The following is a 16520-nucleotide window of genomic DNA, read 5'->3' on the forward strand; positions in this document are numbered from 1 at the left end:
TTCTCATTCCCATTCTGATTGTAGACTCTTATAGCCAGTTCTTTAAAACTGCCGAAAAAAATCTCCATTCCAAATGTGAGCTGAACACATATTCCACTTTGATCACAATGCACAAATAATGCAGAGTAGTTAAAGGGTTAATAGCAATAGAATGACTAACAAGTTGTGAAATGCCAAAAATAAATAAAGTGAGTGCCAGGTAAGTTGTGAAGTAATGAGCCTCCGGTAAGGTAGGACTTTGGCAATGACAGCAGCCAAGTTCTCATGCTTCAGTGGGAATTGTACAGTTTTCCCATAAAGAGTGGAGAAGAAAGCTATTTTGCTGACTATAAAGCCAAGAAGCAAAAGCCAGGCATGGAGGTGTGTGCCTGTACTCACAAGGTTGAGGCAGGAGAGTAGTGCACTGGAAGATAGCCTGTGTTACAAATCCAATTGTTATGAAGTACATAGCAAGATCCTATCTCACATCAAACACAAATAAAGTAAGAAAAAATGCTTAAAATGCAAATGTTTTACAATTTTATATATACAATGTAGAAAAAGTCACTGATTAAAGTAAAAGATCATCTAATTTCATACATAAAATCATCAAATTTTCCATGTGAATTTTAAAGAAACTAGACATTGTACTTACTACCTGGCACTTACCATATGGTGTTTTATTTTATTTTTGTTCATTGCTTTCAACTTAATAGTTTAGAGTTCAGTGCTCCTATTTGCCAGTCATGATATCAAAGGTTTTATAAGTATTGTCTTGGATTTTAAGTTGAGTACTAGCTATCTATTTTATCAGGTGGTATATTCACAGATAAAGTTTTTTATTCATGGTTATATGCATAGGCCATTATATTCTACAGTTTACTTGAATATGTTTTGGCTGAGTAATATTAAAAATTACAGGCACTATGTAAAAATTTTTAAGCTGCAAAGTTAAGAGTTAAGTGACCAGAGTTCTAGTCTTTTATGCACCTCTGTATCTTTTGCTGTTTAAAGAGTAAACCCTGGGCAGATCAGTAGTAGAGCGCTTAGCTAGCACGCATGAGAGTCTTTGGTTCAGTCTTCAGTACTGGAAGAAAAGGGGGTAAACTGAGTGTTTAATAATGTCCTTTCAAATACTATAAACTTAAGAAAAACTTGAGTTCTGAAAAATGAGTTCAAATAATAATAATGGGAGATAATAGATTTTTCTATGTCACAAAATAACAGCTATGATTCCTCAACAACACAAGAAATTGTTATACAAGCAAAAATCAGTCCTCTGGTCTTGAACTTGTAAATGTCCCATTCACTCCAGTTCTACATTTGAAATCATTCATCTTTTAAGGGTAACTAAATGGAAATGTCTCTTGTTTTTCTTTTATTGCTTGTAGTGAACATAATAGATTCTTATGAAGCAAAAACAAAACTAATGTAATTATGGCTTGTGATCTAAATTAAATGGTAGTGCAGCTCCAAACCTTACAAAAGGGAATTATTTAATGACGTTAAAAACCATAAAGGTATACTTTACTGTTAACATAGTATGTCACTTACCAACTTCCTTAAGCTATATAAATGTTACTTGATGAATAATTAATATTTATTCAGTAGAATTTATAACTAATATCCATGGCTGGGTGTGATGACCCCAGTCTGTAGGCCCAGAAATTGAGAAGGGGAGCCAAGATGATCAGAAGTTCCAGGGTCATCTTTGACTATATAGTGTGTTCAATCGTGTAGGTTGCATAAGACTATGTCAACACACATATATGCACATACACAAATTCTAGCCATTTTTATTTGTGCATATAATATGATTATACCTTAGGAAGAGAAATTGATGGCTTTAAAAACCTTTTTGAGTTTTGGAAATGTCTTATAAACACACAGAAGTCAAAAAGGTAAAAGTTAAATGAACCAAAAGCTTCACACAAAGTTATTTCGAACAAGAGCAAAATTTCAGGGATTCATATTGTCAGCCTGTGAACATAGATAATTGTTATCCACAGTAAAAAACAAAATTGGAGCTATTTTTCATTTCTTCATTTTACTAGGTATTACCTAACAGGTACATTTATGATACTCTTCCTAATATCTATTTATATTAAATGTATGTTACATATACTCACAGATACACACATACAATACACATACAAACACATCAAAACACATACAACAATGTTTTGTTGACAGGGACTCACTGTGCAGGTCTACCTCTCACTTTGTAGACTAAGCAGGCCTCAAATTCATGATTCTCCTAACTTCACTCCGGAATGTTGGGATTGTATATGTGTACCACCACACCTAGCATATTTCAAGTATTTTCTATTTCTTGCAATTTAAAAAATTCTAATATAGGATTAAATTTCAGCTAAAGATCCATCCTTACATTCTAGACTGTACTTTACACCTCTTTCATTTAACCGATTTTCTAACAAAAGCAACACAATGCTCAAAGTGCTTAAAAATATAATCACATAACACCCTTATTAGTGGTAGGTCTGCTTTTTACATAATAGTAGCATTCACATCTGGTCATATAGCTCCTATATGTTCTCTTATTTTATTTTCAACTTAACTACAAATTAATTAGGGCCCATATTTTAGCATCGCTTATGCAAATGAGACACCTAAGAGTAAATAAGTTGAAATATTGTATTCGTGATCACACACTTAATTGTACAACCAGATTGAAACAATACCATGCTTTCTCATTTAAGATTACACAGGACTTCCAGTACTCCCTCTGCTTTCTATGTTATGGATAGTTTCACAGAAATTTTGATATGTTCTTGGTAGTAATGTTTGCCTAACATGTGAGGCTCCTAGTTTCATCTCCTGCATCATTAAAACAAAAGTCATATAGAGGCATGTGTGTGTGTGTGTGTGTGTGTGTGTGTGTGTGTGTGAGAGAGAGAGAGAGAGAGAGAGAGAGAGAGAGAGAGAGAGAGAGAGAGAGAGAGAGAGAGAGAGACAGACAGACAGACAGAGAGAGACAGAGACAGGATAGAACTTAACTCTGGAATGATTAAAATGATAAATGTGTGTGTTTCTGCAGAAGAGTAGACATTCATTTAAATGTGGTCAAAGGTTATATAACCATAGTTGATTGATGAGCAATATGTCTTTGATGAAAACCTTAATAAAAACCAAATCACTTTCTGTAGAACAAATTGGGATACCAGCCATGCCATTGTACTTTAGCCAAACAAGGTTTCTTGAAAGTCAATCAAATTTAGTTTGATTTCCTCTTCTAATTTTCCCAAAATTCTTCAACTTATTATGCTTTTTTCTCTTACTTCTATGAGCCCTACCTTGTTCATATATACTGTGATGTTCAAAGCCCACGTAACAGAAGGTGCTTTTAATATTTTACAATGTCACTTTCTACATTATTGTCGAATGATGCTATAATAATATAATATTCTTAGATTTAAACCTTCTTTTCTTTCCAGAAAAAAAACTAGTAAAAATCAAAATATCATATTATTTTGTTGCAAAATGACTTTCCAGTGGAGAATTCCCACTAGGAATTCACTAATATCTTGCTTAACATCAGTGTTGCTAACTTCCAGGCTAAGATTGAACTTCATGACTAGAAATTGTCTGGTTCATTAAACATATTCTTAGATTTATATGGGACACATAGGTGATTAGTGTGTAAAGGCTTCAAAAGGCAATGAAGGTCATGGGTACCTGTTCAACTAACTAGAGGCCATTATTACAATTCCGTGCAACCTTTTCTGACCCCCATATTAGAAGTTTTCTGCTTTTGTATTCAGAGTGCCTTTGAATCTTTGGGGGTGACTTTAGACACTAGAAAGAAGAGAAGGGAAGGGAAGGCTATTATAGTTTGTTCACGACTCCTATCAAGGCTCCCTTTTGATTTATAATTGCTTTCCCATGAAAACCATATCCAAATGTCATTTCATCATTTTTTAATAAAATTGTACTATTTGTGTTCATGTAAATTATTTCAAAGTAATCATTCAGTTTTCCATACTAAGCTCTTAAACTTTGGCACCCAAGCCTCTTCTTGATCTGATTTAGGAATCATGCAGATTTCTACCATCATCGATAGAGATTTAACTTTGGAAGCATGACAGAAAATATAGCACCTGTGCTTAGAGTCATATAACTGTCAAACAAGAATTTGATGTCCATTTCCTCCTTTGCTAAAATCACTACCAAAAATTATATTGGTAGGCAACAAAAATAAGGACATTATACTGTAAAGAAGTATTAAATAGATGTCATGCATACAATTAGGAAAGAGTACCAGCATGTAAGTAAATAATGATCTGTACGTTTGACTCTGATATCATCAGTCATCTGATTATGAAGTAACTGTTAGTTTTCAATACCAAAAGGCTATTTATTTTTACTACATTATTTTTAGTAATATTAACAAGGCACTTTATAATTTTCAAGGTATAGATGATGATGTGAAAGTAACCATGAATTAAGTACTAAACATTCTAAGAAAACAATAGAATTAATGTATCCTCACATTTCTAAGAATACTTACATATATGAATATTATACTAATATATGAAAATCCATATACCACATATGGGTTTTTGAAAATAAAAACATTAAATATAATGTTCTTGTGTGTGTGAGAGAAAGACAGAGACATACAGAGAGACAGAGACAGAGGAGAGGGAGAGAGAAAGAGAAAGGGAGAGAGAAGAAAGAAAAAGAGAGGAGAGAGAGAGCTAGAGGGCAAGTGAGCATGAGAGCAAGAGATTTGTTGGGGACAGGGTCTGAGCATTCATTGAAGTCAGAGGACAACATTCTGCCATCAGTTCTCTCCTTCCACCTCTACGTAGGTTGCAGGGATTGGCCTCAAGTTGGCTGGACTGTGCTGCAGGGGCTTTACCCACAGAGACATCTTTCTGGCCACTACTATGTTTTAATGACGCCTAAAGGAGGTTAAGATATGGCTCTTGACTAATTTTTGGTAACGTGGACAGTTATTATTAGTGCTGAAGTCACGGAGATAATTCTAGTCTTTTAACTCTGAATTCTGGTTCTTTTCCCACATAGTTCACTGCCTCTTGAAGGCTGTGTGGCATAATAAGAGAAAGCTTTTAAAATTTTGACTACATCATACTGTCCTTGAGAATCACGTCATGCTTAATAAATTCAGAGTGAACAGAAAATACATTTGCATTCTTGGCTTCAAAAATTAGAAACATTGTACAAATATGTGAATACCTTGAACACTATGGCTTTTATTACTACTGACATGAACATAGAAGACATAATTATGTTTGTGTTATATATCATATGCATGCATATTCACAACAGGAGGAAAAGCAGAGTAATTTTTGAGGCTTACATTAGACTGAGCAGTCGATTGGCCAGATACAGTTATTTATGTTAGCTTTGATTTCTATATTTGAACAACTGACGTCTGAAACAGCTCAAGGCTGGATGCTTACTCTCAAAATTACATCTCTTAAAAATGTACAAACGCAAGCATGAGTCACTAGCTACAGAAGTCCATCTTTAATCCATTATGTCATTTTCATAAGGAAACAAACCAGTGACCTTCAGTCGTTTTAAAGACAATGACTCTGAGCAAAGGAGTAGGTGAAATATGCAATCACAACAAGAAAAATCAATGAACTCAGGTAAAAAATAGCTTTGTAAAATGAAATCTGTTTCATTCCATAACTATATTCCCATATATATATTGATATATATGTATATATATTTATATATGGGGTGGGCTTGAAACTATATTGAAACATTTATTTCATGTATCATATTGATACAGGGAAATCATGTCTCCTTTTGGGGTTCTTAGTTTCATTAATAAAAAAATTAAGAATGGACTCAGATGAAAGCATAAAGTAAATTTTATTAGAATTTACAGAAAAATTCCAAGCTGTAAGGCCACAGAAGCTGCCCAAGGAGAGAGAATAGAGGAGCAAAGGCAAAAAGACCATGCCCTTTAGGCTGGCATGCACATACCACATGGCAAACAAATAGCCACATGGCAGGAAGGCTTTAAAGAAAAAGTGAGGAAGTCCGAAAGGTTGAATGGAAAGCCCCCAAGGAGACAGAAGGACCACGAAATAGAAATGGAGAGAATCTAATAAAGAGCCAAGTCAGGATTCAAACTGTGAAGGCTGGGAGCACATTTTCCATGGCACCTTAAGTAACAAACAGCCCAGCAAGCAGTTCATAAATATGTCAAATACTTATGCATAAAATGTACTGAGTACAATATCTGTTCAGACCCAATGCTCTCCTCCAGGCCTGAGTTAGAACACAAGACAGGAGGTAGACATCTTATAATGGCTTCTCCAAATCAAGAATATATGAATCCTTAAATACCTCAGTTCACTTCGAAAAGTGAGGGAACCACTATTTATTAGTACCAAACTGATGGGAAAATTGTGTAAGATGTTATATGTTGGGCAGAGGTCTGACATGTAAGGTTTTATTCTTGGAATCGAAGGTGGCAGCAGTGTTAGGACAATGGCTTATCGCTGTGCCTTCTGCCAAGGTAAAGGACAAACACACAAAGTGGTAATAGAAATATCACATTGTTATTCTGCCATCCATCACTTTGTGGGTGCAAGGGAGGAGTCAATGCTTTTTAACAAAAGCAGCTGCTTTTAACAAAAAGTACCTGTTTCACCCTGGGAAGATATTTGTTTAGAGGATAAATCACTTGTTACACAAATTTGAGGACTAGAGTTCAAAGCCCAGCATCTATTTAAAAGTGCAAGTCTAATGGCCTGAGTTTGATTCCTGATCTCATGGTGGGAGGAGAGAACCGACTCCTGGAAGTTGTCTGACTTCCACATGTGTACTGTGCCACATACCTGTCAACATACATACACTACACGTACAAATAATGATGATGATGATGATGGTGGTGGTAGTGGTGGTCATGAAATTTAAATAACTTGAACAACAAATCAGCCAGCAAATAGATTTCCCTTTGGTTTGTTAGATCCTATAGAACTTTTGACCATAGTTGCAAGTATCACTGACAGTCCATTCTATCGTCCTCTTGACAAGATACAGTAAGTTTAAAAGGCACTATCAAATTAGGACAGCAAAGACTGAGATTTTAAAGACTGCATGTAACATGAAGTGAAATCGAAGAAAATCTAAACTAACAACCCAACATAATAAAGCAGAAAAGTACCTTGGTGTTTAAATAACACCCAGTGAAAGAGAACAAAATTGTTTGGAACAGTGTGGACGAAACAGAGAAAATCAGAGCCTCTTTATGCTAGAATTTATATCAACTACATGGCTGGCAGAAACCACAGTGTTAGCAGTCAAAACATGGTTTGGGGGACGATAAAGGTGCAACAGGATAGAGATGTGTTGCACCTTCATGGAGATGCCTGCCACACAGATATAAGCACTTCCCCAAACTACTAAACTACTGACTAAACTCCTTTCAGAATGAGCACATTTTATAACATATTAATCATACTTCTTTAAAGATTCCTTGAAAACCCAAATAAGCAGGGAAAGTATCCCTGCAGTCTCTCTGTGGCCTCACTTGATCCTAAATTAATAGAGTTTCCTTCTTCTTCAGTGACTATGATAATCTGCAAATGTGCAAAGAAGCACATTCAGCTCTTTTGTGATGCTAGCACCCACCTGCTCAGGTGTCAACATTGGCATTTTCATGATGTCTTCGGTAGGCATTGCATTTGAAAAGCCTGCTTTTTCACTATTACTTCAATTGAGATTCCATTTAGTCTTCACTGCCTTCTTAGGCATTTTAAAAAGACAATTTTGAATAGAAATTACATTTTTATAATAGGTTTATAAGAATAGGCTAGGAACAAAATAGCAACAATTTTTGTAATGCTGAGTCAAATCTCTTAAATAATCACAGAATCATCCTCAATGTCACTTCATAAATCAATTATAAGTCATGTCAAAAGTAATAATATAATTGGGAAACTTTAAAATATGCACTTTAAAACATGTATTTGTATTAATATATTTAAATATATATTATATATAATATATAAAGCACAGTGGTGCTCAGGACAGTCTTGCTATCTTGAGTCACTGCCCCACAAAAAATTAGAGAAATCAAACTTATTGTTGGAATTTAAAATTGTAATAGTTCAATAAGGTAAGGAGAAATCAAAGACTTGAGCTGATAATATACACATCATAAAATGTAACTGAAATTCCTAGTTAGGTGATGGGGAAAAGATATGTTGAGAGACGAAAATATTACCGTAAAGAAGGATGTGAGCCATGAGGGACAGATACATGAAAATTGCCATAAATTTGAGGCCAGCCTGGGCTACATAATGCCATTAAAAAAAATAACGAATAAAAGAAAATGAAAATTTCATGATTAGGCTGGAAGGACACACTCAGAAAAGAATTAACTTTAGTGAAGGAAGTCCTCTTTTTTTCAGAATTAGCATTTTAAAAATCCGGGGGGTGGTGGCGCACGCCTTTCATCCCAGCACTTGGGAGACAGAGCCAGGTGGATCTCTGTGAGTCTGAGGCCAGCCTGGGCTACCAAGTGAGTTCCAGAACAGGCGCAAAGCTACACAGAGAAACCCTGTCTCGAAAAACCAAAAAAAAAAAAAAAAAAAAAAAAAAAAATCTACTCTAAAACATTCGACAGGTCAGAAAATATTTTTGCTTGTAAGTTTCAGAGAAAATTTTTTTAAAAAAACCTACAAGATTAGATGTTTTTTCATGGAAGAACAGAAATGCTTCATTATAAGATACCTCAATCTTTTCATGTGAGGGAAAACCTGGAATAAAGAAATCCTAAAGATGACATTACAGCACACATTGTTCTGGCTGCAATACTCACATGCGACCACTAGGGGGCCGCAATTCCATTTGCTGCAGTTCTGTGACCAAAACCAGATTTATTCCCTCCATGGGTACTGTAAAATTAGGCTACCAAGTGAGTTCCAGGAAAGGCGCAAAGCTACACAGAGAAACCCTGTCTCGAAAAACCAAAAAAAAAAAAATTAGGTAAAATTAATTTAAATGACAGCCGCAACAAGTAGAGTAGATTACTACCGTGTAGTGAGATATGCTTTGTTGCAATGCGACCTATACTTTGTATCATGTAAATCGATAATGGCGTTGCCAAGTGCGTCTTCACTAAGCACAGACTCTAACCTGTAGTTGAAAATAACTGGTAGATTTTGGATCTCTGCCTCATGAAATGTGTTAGGGAGAATAAGTTTTATGCATCTTTCCCCCAAAGAAATTGATTTACTTACTATAAGTATTTTGAAGTTTCCATACAATAGAATCTTAATTCTCACAGTCGCTGCAATGTATCTTTGCACTAACTTCTTGAAGTGACAAAAAGGTGCTCATACAGAAGTATAAATATTAAATGTATTTGTAAATATAATTTAGGTAAGAAGAGAAATTTATTTTTATCTAGGTTGTTTGTCTCCTATTTGAACTCACAACTACTTTATTGTAGTGTCATAAAGAATCAGAAGTAGAGTAAGTTATTTTTATAATACATTCTTTCTTCGATACTGTGAAATATAATCACATCAAATTATTTAAATTGTGACTTTAAAAGTCACCATATACATATTTTATATTATTCATGTCAAGTTCTGTTGATAGATCTATGACTTGATTAAATTATTTTAGTAATCTTAAATCATAGAATGATGTTTTCTATATATTTTTCATAATTCTAATAGTGTCTACTTTGCTCCATTTTACTTGGCTGATCAGAAATATTTACTTTGTATTTTAGGTAAATACCTATGTTTAAAACATCTTGGTCATGTTTGTAGTGTTTAGAAAATTTTTTCTGTTTAAAATAAGAAATTAGCATTATTAAAAGTTTGTCCTAGTACAAAAATGTACCAAATATTTGTTTTGACTTTGATTTTGCATTCTAAAATAAATGGGCACAAAATTGATGCTGTGATGATAACGGACATTTAAATGATGATCGTCAAGTGTTATTTTCTTTCCCAGAGGACCTATGGATCAAGTACTATTTAGCTGTAGCTCTGTAAATTGTCTTATGTGAAATCATGGTTCAACTTGACATTTGATGTAGAATTTTTCTGGTTCATTTAGAATACCAAATTGACATAGGATTTCCTCTTTGGTAGAAAGACAAACAGTGGTGCACCTGCTGTACTGATGCTTCATTTAGAAAACTTGGAATTAAGATTTTCATGTGGAGTTTGTGGATAGCATTCCTATTATTTTTCAGTCAAGTCAGGCCTTACCAATGAAAATTGCAGAGATAGCTTGACTAAGACCTTACTTATAGAGTTCTTATTGTACCTTTTTCTTCATGTTTAATTTCAGGGTTATCAACCAATACCTGCAAGCATAGGCCAACGAACACTGTCTTCCCAAATTAATTGTAAGTATACCCATAAGCATTCCTTGAGATTCTTATTTTGAATTAATATTTAGCCATTATATATAGGTGAATACAATTATTTTGAAAACTTAAGCCTGTCCACAAACTACTAAGACATATACCATTAGTGGCTTACTGCATGTGAAAAAAAAATATTTAATTGATTAAAAAACATTTTAATACAACCTAAAGCAATTATGTTTTTATCAAATTATTTTTTATCAAATTATGTGCGATGCAGACACCATTACCAATTTGCAAACCACTATCTCAACTTTGTGGTAAGAAAATATAAAATCAGATTTTATGTTGGGAAAATTTGGTCAGTGATGAAAAATTGTGATCTCTCGATTTCCTCCTATAGTGACAAACTCATAGCTGTGATTTGGAATAAGGAAATCGGGCTATCATTTACTGGTGGTAAATTTTAGAAAGCAAAGCTCTTTAAATATTCTTGATAAATGAGGTTGGTAGAGTACTTGACCGAGTAGTGGAGGAAACTGGGTTCCATCCCCAGCACCAAAATAAAAGAGTTATCATCATCATCATCATCATCATCATCATCATCATCCACAACAACTTCTCCGGCCAAGTATAAAGAAGGTAAGGATCTTTGTTTTCAGTCACAATTCTGAAAAGCAATAAAGACAAACTATCAGTCATTAAAGATGAAAAGCAGAGAATGGAAGCTGGGCTTGTTGGCACACACCTTTAATCCCAGCACTCTGGAGGAAGAGGCAGGTGGATCACTTAGTTCGAGGCCAGCCTGGTCTACAGAGTGAGTTCCAGGACAGCCAGGGCTACATAGAGAAACCCTGTCTCAAAAATAAAAAGAAAAAAGAAAACAAAATGAAAGTGGAGGAGAAAAGAAGGAAGGAAGGAAGGAAGAGAGGGAGGGGGGAGGGAGGGAGGAAGGGAGGGAGGGAGGGAGGGAGGGAGGGAGGGAGGGAGGGAGGAAGGAAAAGGAAAAGAAAAGCATGATTATGTTCTCTGTTAAATTTCTCACTGTCATATTTATGCACTTAATACCATAAAATGAATTTACAATTGTAGTTTTGGAAGAAGAATTGATTATTGTAGAATCTAACTCATTACTATAGGGATATTTCAATGTGTACTTTTACTAGAGTATTAATATATAATTATATATAAAAATAACCAGTGCAAAAATAAAGTGAAAGATGTAAACCTATTAAATTTCAAAAGATATTCAGAAGGAAATATGGTTGGGAATGGGATTGTCTGCTACACACATAACTGATGATTTAGAAAATGAAAGAAAGAAGAAATCAGTGAGTTTTTCAACAAGGTGAATATATCAAAATGGCTATATTAAAACGTACCTACAGTCATAACAACCAACATCAAACTGTCCTGCCAGGTTATTAAGCACATCCTTATTTAATGTGATGGTAAACATAACACTTCCTGCATTTAACATGTATTTAAGGGGTTCTATTACTCTTTCACTAGTTTTCCATGTGATGGAAAAAAATGAATCCTTAGATGAAATTTAAAAAGTATAAAGTAATGGCTTGCCTCAGCACAGGTCAGTTCTCACGCACACACAGAGGAGGAGTTGGTACCAAGACTGAAAGCTTCACAGGTTCTATTGGGCGTATCTTCTTTTTAGAAAGGAAGGACAATTCTCCCCATTTTTAAGCCATTCTTTTGTCAATTCTACCCAACTGCATGTAACTTTATAAATATTTTTAAAAGATGCAGTTTTGTAAATATTTAATATTCTGATAATTTGATTTTGAATTGTAAATGTCAAGTGTTCTGTTTGGGGTTTTTATGTTTTATTATACTTTCTTAAAAAGGGAAAATTGTACATTTAGACTGTTTTTATGAGTAAACTTAATATATTGAAGACAAAATTTTTTTAAAAAATGTACAAAGTATAAAATTGTGAAGTGCCCCAACAGGAGGAATCTCACTGTAAGTTTATGAAGATCAAAGTGTGCTGCAGATCTTTTCACCGTGTTGGTGAAATAGGTTAACATGGACGTGCAGGTGAGTTTATACAGTATCCACACAAGGTCATCTCATGCTGATCAACAACACAGCATGATGAGCCCTGTCCAGTGATAAAGACCAATGTCAGTCTTACCACAATACGAAGTCAGCCAATTCCACCTTTGCTAGCACCCTTTCAGTACTATTCTGCCTTTGGTAAAACTTCTTCTCTCTACCTCTATATGCCAAGTGTTTACTACCCCATGGTGAGTGTTTCCTAGATCTCTCCCTGGCCTGTGCACTCTTTGTGCACATACCTGCTGATCCTTGATTCTTACTCAGCTGTTAGAGAAACTTTGATATACAAATTCATCTGAATGTACCGATAACTGACAAGTTCTATCCCATCTCTCCAAAACTTAAATTCCCCAAGGAGCTCAAAGGTAAAATATAGCTCAAAAATCTATGCTTGTATGTAAAGTTTTGAACTACTTCACTTCTCCAAGAGACTGTGCTTGCCAGGGCATGCCGGTGCCATATAAACTACATCCTCACTCACCTACTATAAATAGTTGAAGACTAGTTGTTTATTGAAATGATGTAGCTAATGTTCTTAATATGCTAATATTCACTGTATATAGATGAGCACCAAGAGTGCTATTGTAATACCTATATACCTATACACCTACAAGTCATTTTTTTCCGGTAACGAGATTGATATGACACACATATGCTGGGCAAGTACTCTCCTACAGGGCATTTGTGTTTCTGTGACAATTTAAAAATGTATAAGAATCATTTTTACAAACTAAAAGGAGGTTTACATGATTTGTTTTGACTATCCTTCAAAATTAGTCATAACTTCCCTATAGCCCTACAGAATCAAATACAAAGATATATATGCATACATATGATATGTGTATATGTATCTATAGATAGATAGATACAGATATAGATTCTCCAAGGCAATGATTTAGGTTATATATTGAACATCACTTATGTCCTTTTTGAAAATTGAACAATTTTCAGTTGGACAGATTTGTTCCTCCTAAACAGGGTAAAGTTCATAATACCAGTAAGTATTTAAGGTAAACATTGTTTGCTTAGTTTTGCTTTTTTCTGTAACATGATAACAGCACTGAGAGTTCTTTATCTGAATAGTTCATGTAGTGAAGACAGAGCACCAACACGTTAGCTCTATACCGCCAGGACAGGATTTATACTTGTCATTCTCTTGACACTTGTATTAAAAAAGGAAGGACTTTTGTTTTGAGCATGTGGCCTTGTGGTGTTAGAAATAAAACAAATTCACTTAACAAACTGCTTGATGTGAATTCTCTGATGCATAACTTTTAGAATGTTTCATTCTAGGTTTGCAAGTGACTTGATGAAAATACAAAAAAAATCATAATAAGTGTCAAATATTACTATTGATATAGTTCCATTATTTTACTGTGCACTATATTGTAGTATGTCTTTTTCAAAAATATTTAAAATACTTGTATTTCATAAAGTATAATTTCTTTACTCCTCAACTCTTCATTTGAATAAATTAAAACATATAAGCAGAAAGGTAAAGAATTCAGTGCTAAGCAGTGGAATATCATTATGTTCTATGTTGGTTAACACATTTATATCGCCAATAAGAACATAGTGTGTTACATGTAATACATACTTGATCATCAGTTTCACAATAACTATAAAACTTATATAATAAAATGATAGTACTTCTACAAGAGAAACAATCAAGTATACTTTTTCATTTGAAGAATTTTTTAATGTACATTTGCAATCTAGGACTGTCTATATCTGTGCTCTAAAGCTATACAGATAAGACGTTAGAAAATCCATTGTCAAGTCTACTTTTTAAAATTAACATACATAATATATTTTAGGCATAGGTAAGGTTTCAGGCTTTCTAATCTGGCATTGTACACAGTATTGCTGATAATCTAAATTTTTAAGCCAGTCTTTAAACTTCATTGAACACAAAAGACAGAGAATTGTCTAGATTAAATAATTTCTTGTTGCCCTACATGTATGTAGAAATGTAACTAGTAATCTATATTTATAAAAAAGTAAATGTACATAATCTAGTTGACCTAGCTGGAAATTAAAAAAAATATGTACAGTACAAATACAATTTTATTTGAAGTAGCCAGTGCCAAAAACTTACAAGGTTAACATAATGGTTTAAAATGCATATATTCTAAAAAAAAATGTTTCAACTTCTGCAAAATAAGTAAGTCACACTATTTTGAAAGGTAAGTAGCCAAGCAGTTTGTAGTAACTTTACTAACTGTAAAAGTTAGTGAATACATGTATGTAAATTGTTAGCATGTTGAACAAAAATATCAATCCCCAATTGCATTACTTTAAAATACTAAACTTAAAAACATATTTAATGCAATTTATAAAGCATCAGCTAACTTTTTCCCCAGAAAGGTATACTAGACACTATAGAAATGAGGCAAGTGGCTCAAAGGTTCAAGGCCAGCCTTTGCTACACAGACATTTTAAAGCCATCCTGGGCTATATAAGATTCTGTCTCAAACAGAAAACAGAATAGGCAAAAGCATTAGAGAAAACTATAGTTTTGGAGCTACTTTAATTTTCCATTATTTTATTTTTGTCCTACTGAATTGTCCTTTAATATTTCACAATAGCCTAAATTTGTCTTAAATTTCAAGTATCTTCCATGAATCAAACATTTTGTGATCCTGGTCATCTTTTCTCTTCTTTCAATCTGTTGACTTATTGACAAACTATTTCAAGCTATCGTGATGAATTCTGGGCTAGTGTTTGTGGCACCTGTTGTAGCTAGAACCATCCAGGAGATTCTGTTATGCTACAGATTCTCATTCAATAGGTTTTATGAAGAGTCTACCAGTCTGTTTCTAACAAGCTCCCAAGTGTCCATGGAGTACCAAGGTCAGAGAGCAAGAGTCAACAGTCTTTCTCTGTAAAAAGCTTCATAGTCCAAACTGTGGATCTTGTGAACCATGTAGACTCTTTGCCTTTATAGCTCAGAGACAGCCATGGACAGCATACATGTTAGACCTGGGTCAAAAAAAAAAAAAGAAAAGAAAACAACCTCATGAACACTACACTGAAATCTGAATACTTGTACCCTTTCCAAGCTATGCTAGAATATTGATATTTTGATTATTTTTAACTGATTAAAAATTTAGCCCTGTTTTTGGCTTCTACATCAAAGCAATCTCTAGTGGTTTTCAGAGTAGCTTACTGGAGCAAAAGGTATTAACAAATAATACTGCCATAGTTTAGGAGGTTAGCATGAGAAAGATGATCTGTTCTGTAGAAACAGTACAGTTGAGTTGGGGCTTGAAGATATAAGGCTTTTCTAGACAAGTAAGTAGGAATGAAATCAGAAAAAGAGATGAGGAAGAACATCAGTATGTTTGGAGAAATTAAAGCATCCAGTGTATATGAAAAAAGTGATCCCTTCTTAACTAAGAAACTCAATGAGTTGGGAATTCCCCATATGAATATTGAAATAGTTTAAAACTTGAATGAGTAGCAGAATCAGGTGAGCATGCTGAGTGAGTGGTGGAGAATGCTATTAAATTCTGCAAAGGGCTTGTCTGTTGTGAGAGAGAAAGGGGATAGAAATGATTGAGGCACTACAATTGACAGGTCAGGACTTCAGAAGTGGCTGCAAACTGTTCTGAGACAAAAAGCTTTGTAGAAGCATTTGTAGAAATCATCTGGCTTTGAAACTTCATGGTTGATGTGTGAAATGAACACTGAACAGCCAGGCAGAGCAGGCCTCTGAAGTCAATTTTTCCATTGTTAGAAAGCACACAGCAGATTTTAAAAAGTGGGGAGCTAAGAATGAAGGAGTGGGGACTTTAAAAAAAATGATCTCTACAAATGTTTAAGGGGCTGCTAGACATTGCTGATAAGCTAAGGAACAGGCATGCCTGCTGAGTGTATCAGGACTGTGTAAGTTCTTTAGATGTTTCTGTTCATTCTTTGAAGATAGTAGTGGACTGAGAAGATGGGGGTGTGTTAATGCAAAAATACACAACACACACCTCAAAGGGAAGAAGAGATAGTTTATTCTGGAGCCAAGTATCAGTGACAGTGACCTGGAAACACAGATTCAGGTCTCTCCAAATACTGTATTCCAATAGCTTAACAATTTAATAAAGTTCTTTTAGTAACAGAACAAAGAAAGTCA

At 34.3% G+C, this 16520-nt stretch overlaps 1 protein-coding gene across 2 annotated transcripts in view; it reads left to right on the forward strand.

The window, feature by feature from the left end:
* The window catches only part of Htr2c (5-hydroxytryptamine receptor 2C), a 221730-nt gene that overhangs the window by 7724 nt on the left and 197486 nt on the right, over nt 1–16520 (forward strand). For both annotated transcript variants that reach the window (XM_052737768.1, XM_052737758.1), the window contains exon 2: nt 10300–10357. The gene's annotated coding sequence lies outside the window, so the exon portion shown is untranslated. The remainder of the gene's footprint in view (nt 1–10299; nt 10358–16520) is intronic.

Source organism: Peromyscus californicus, unplaced genomic scaffold (genome assembly GCF_007827085.1).
Source record: "Peromyscus californicus insignis strain IS unplaced genomic scaffold, ASM782708v3 Scaffold_10__1_contigs__length_136768540, whole genome shotgun sequence".
NCBI classification, from domain to species: Eukaryota; Metazoa; Chordata; class Mammalia; order Rodentia; family Cricetidae; genus Peromyscus; species Peromyscus californicus.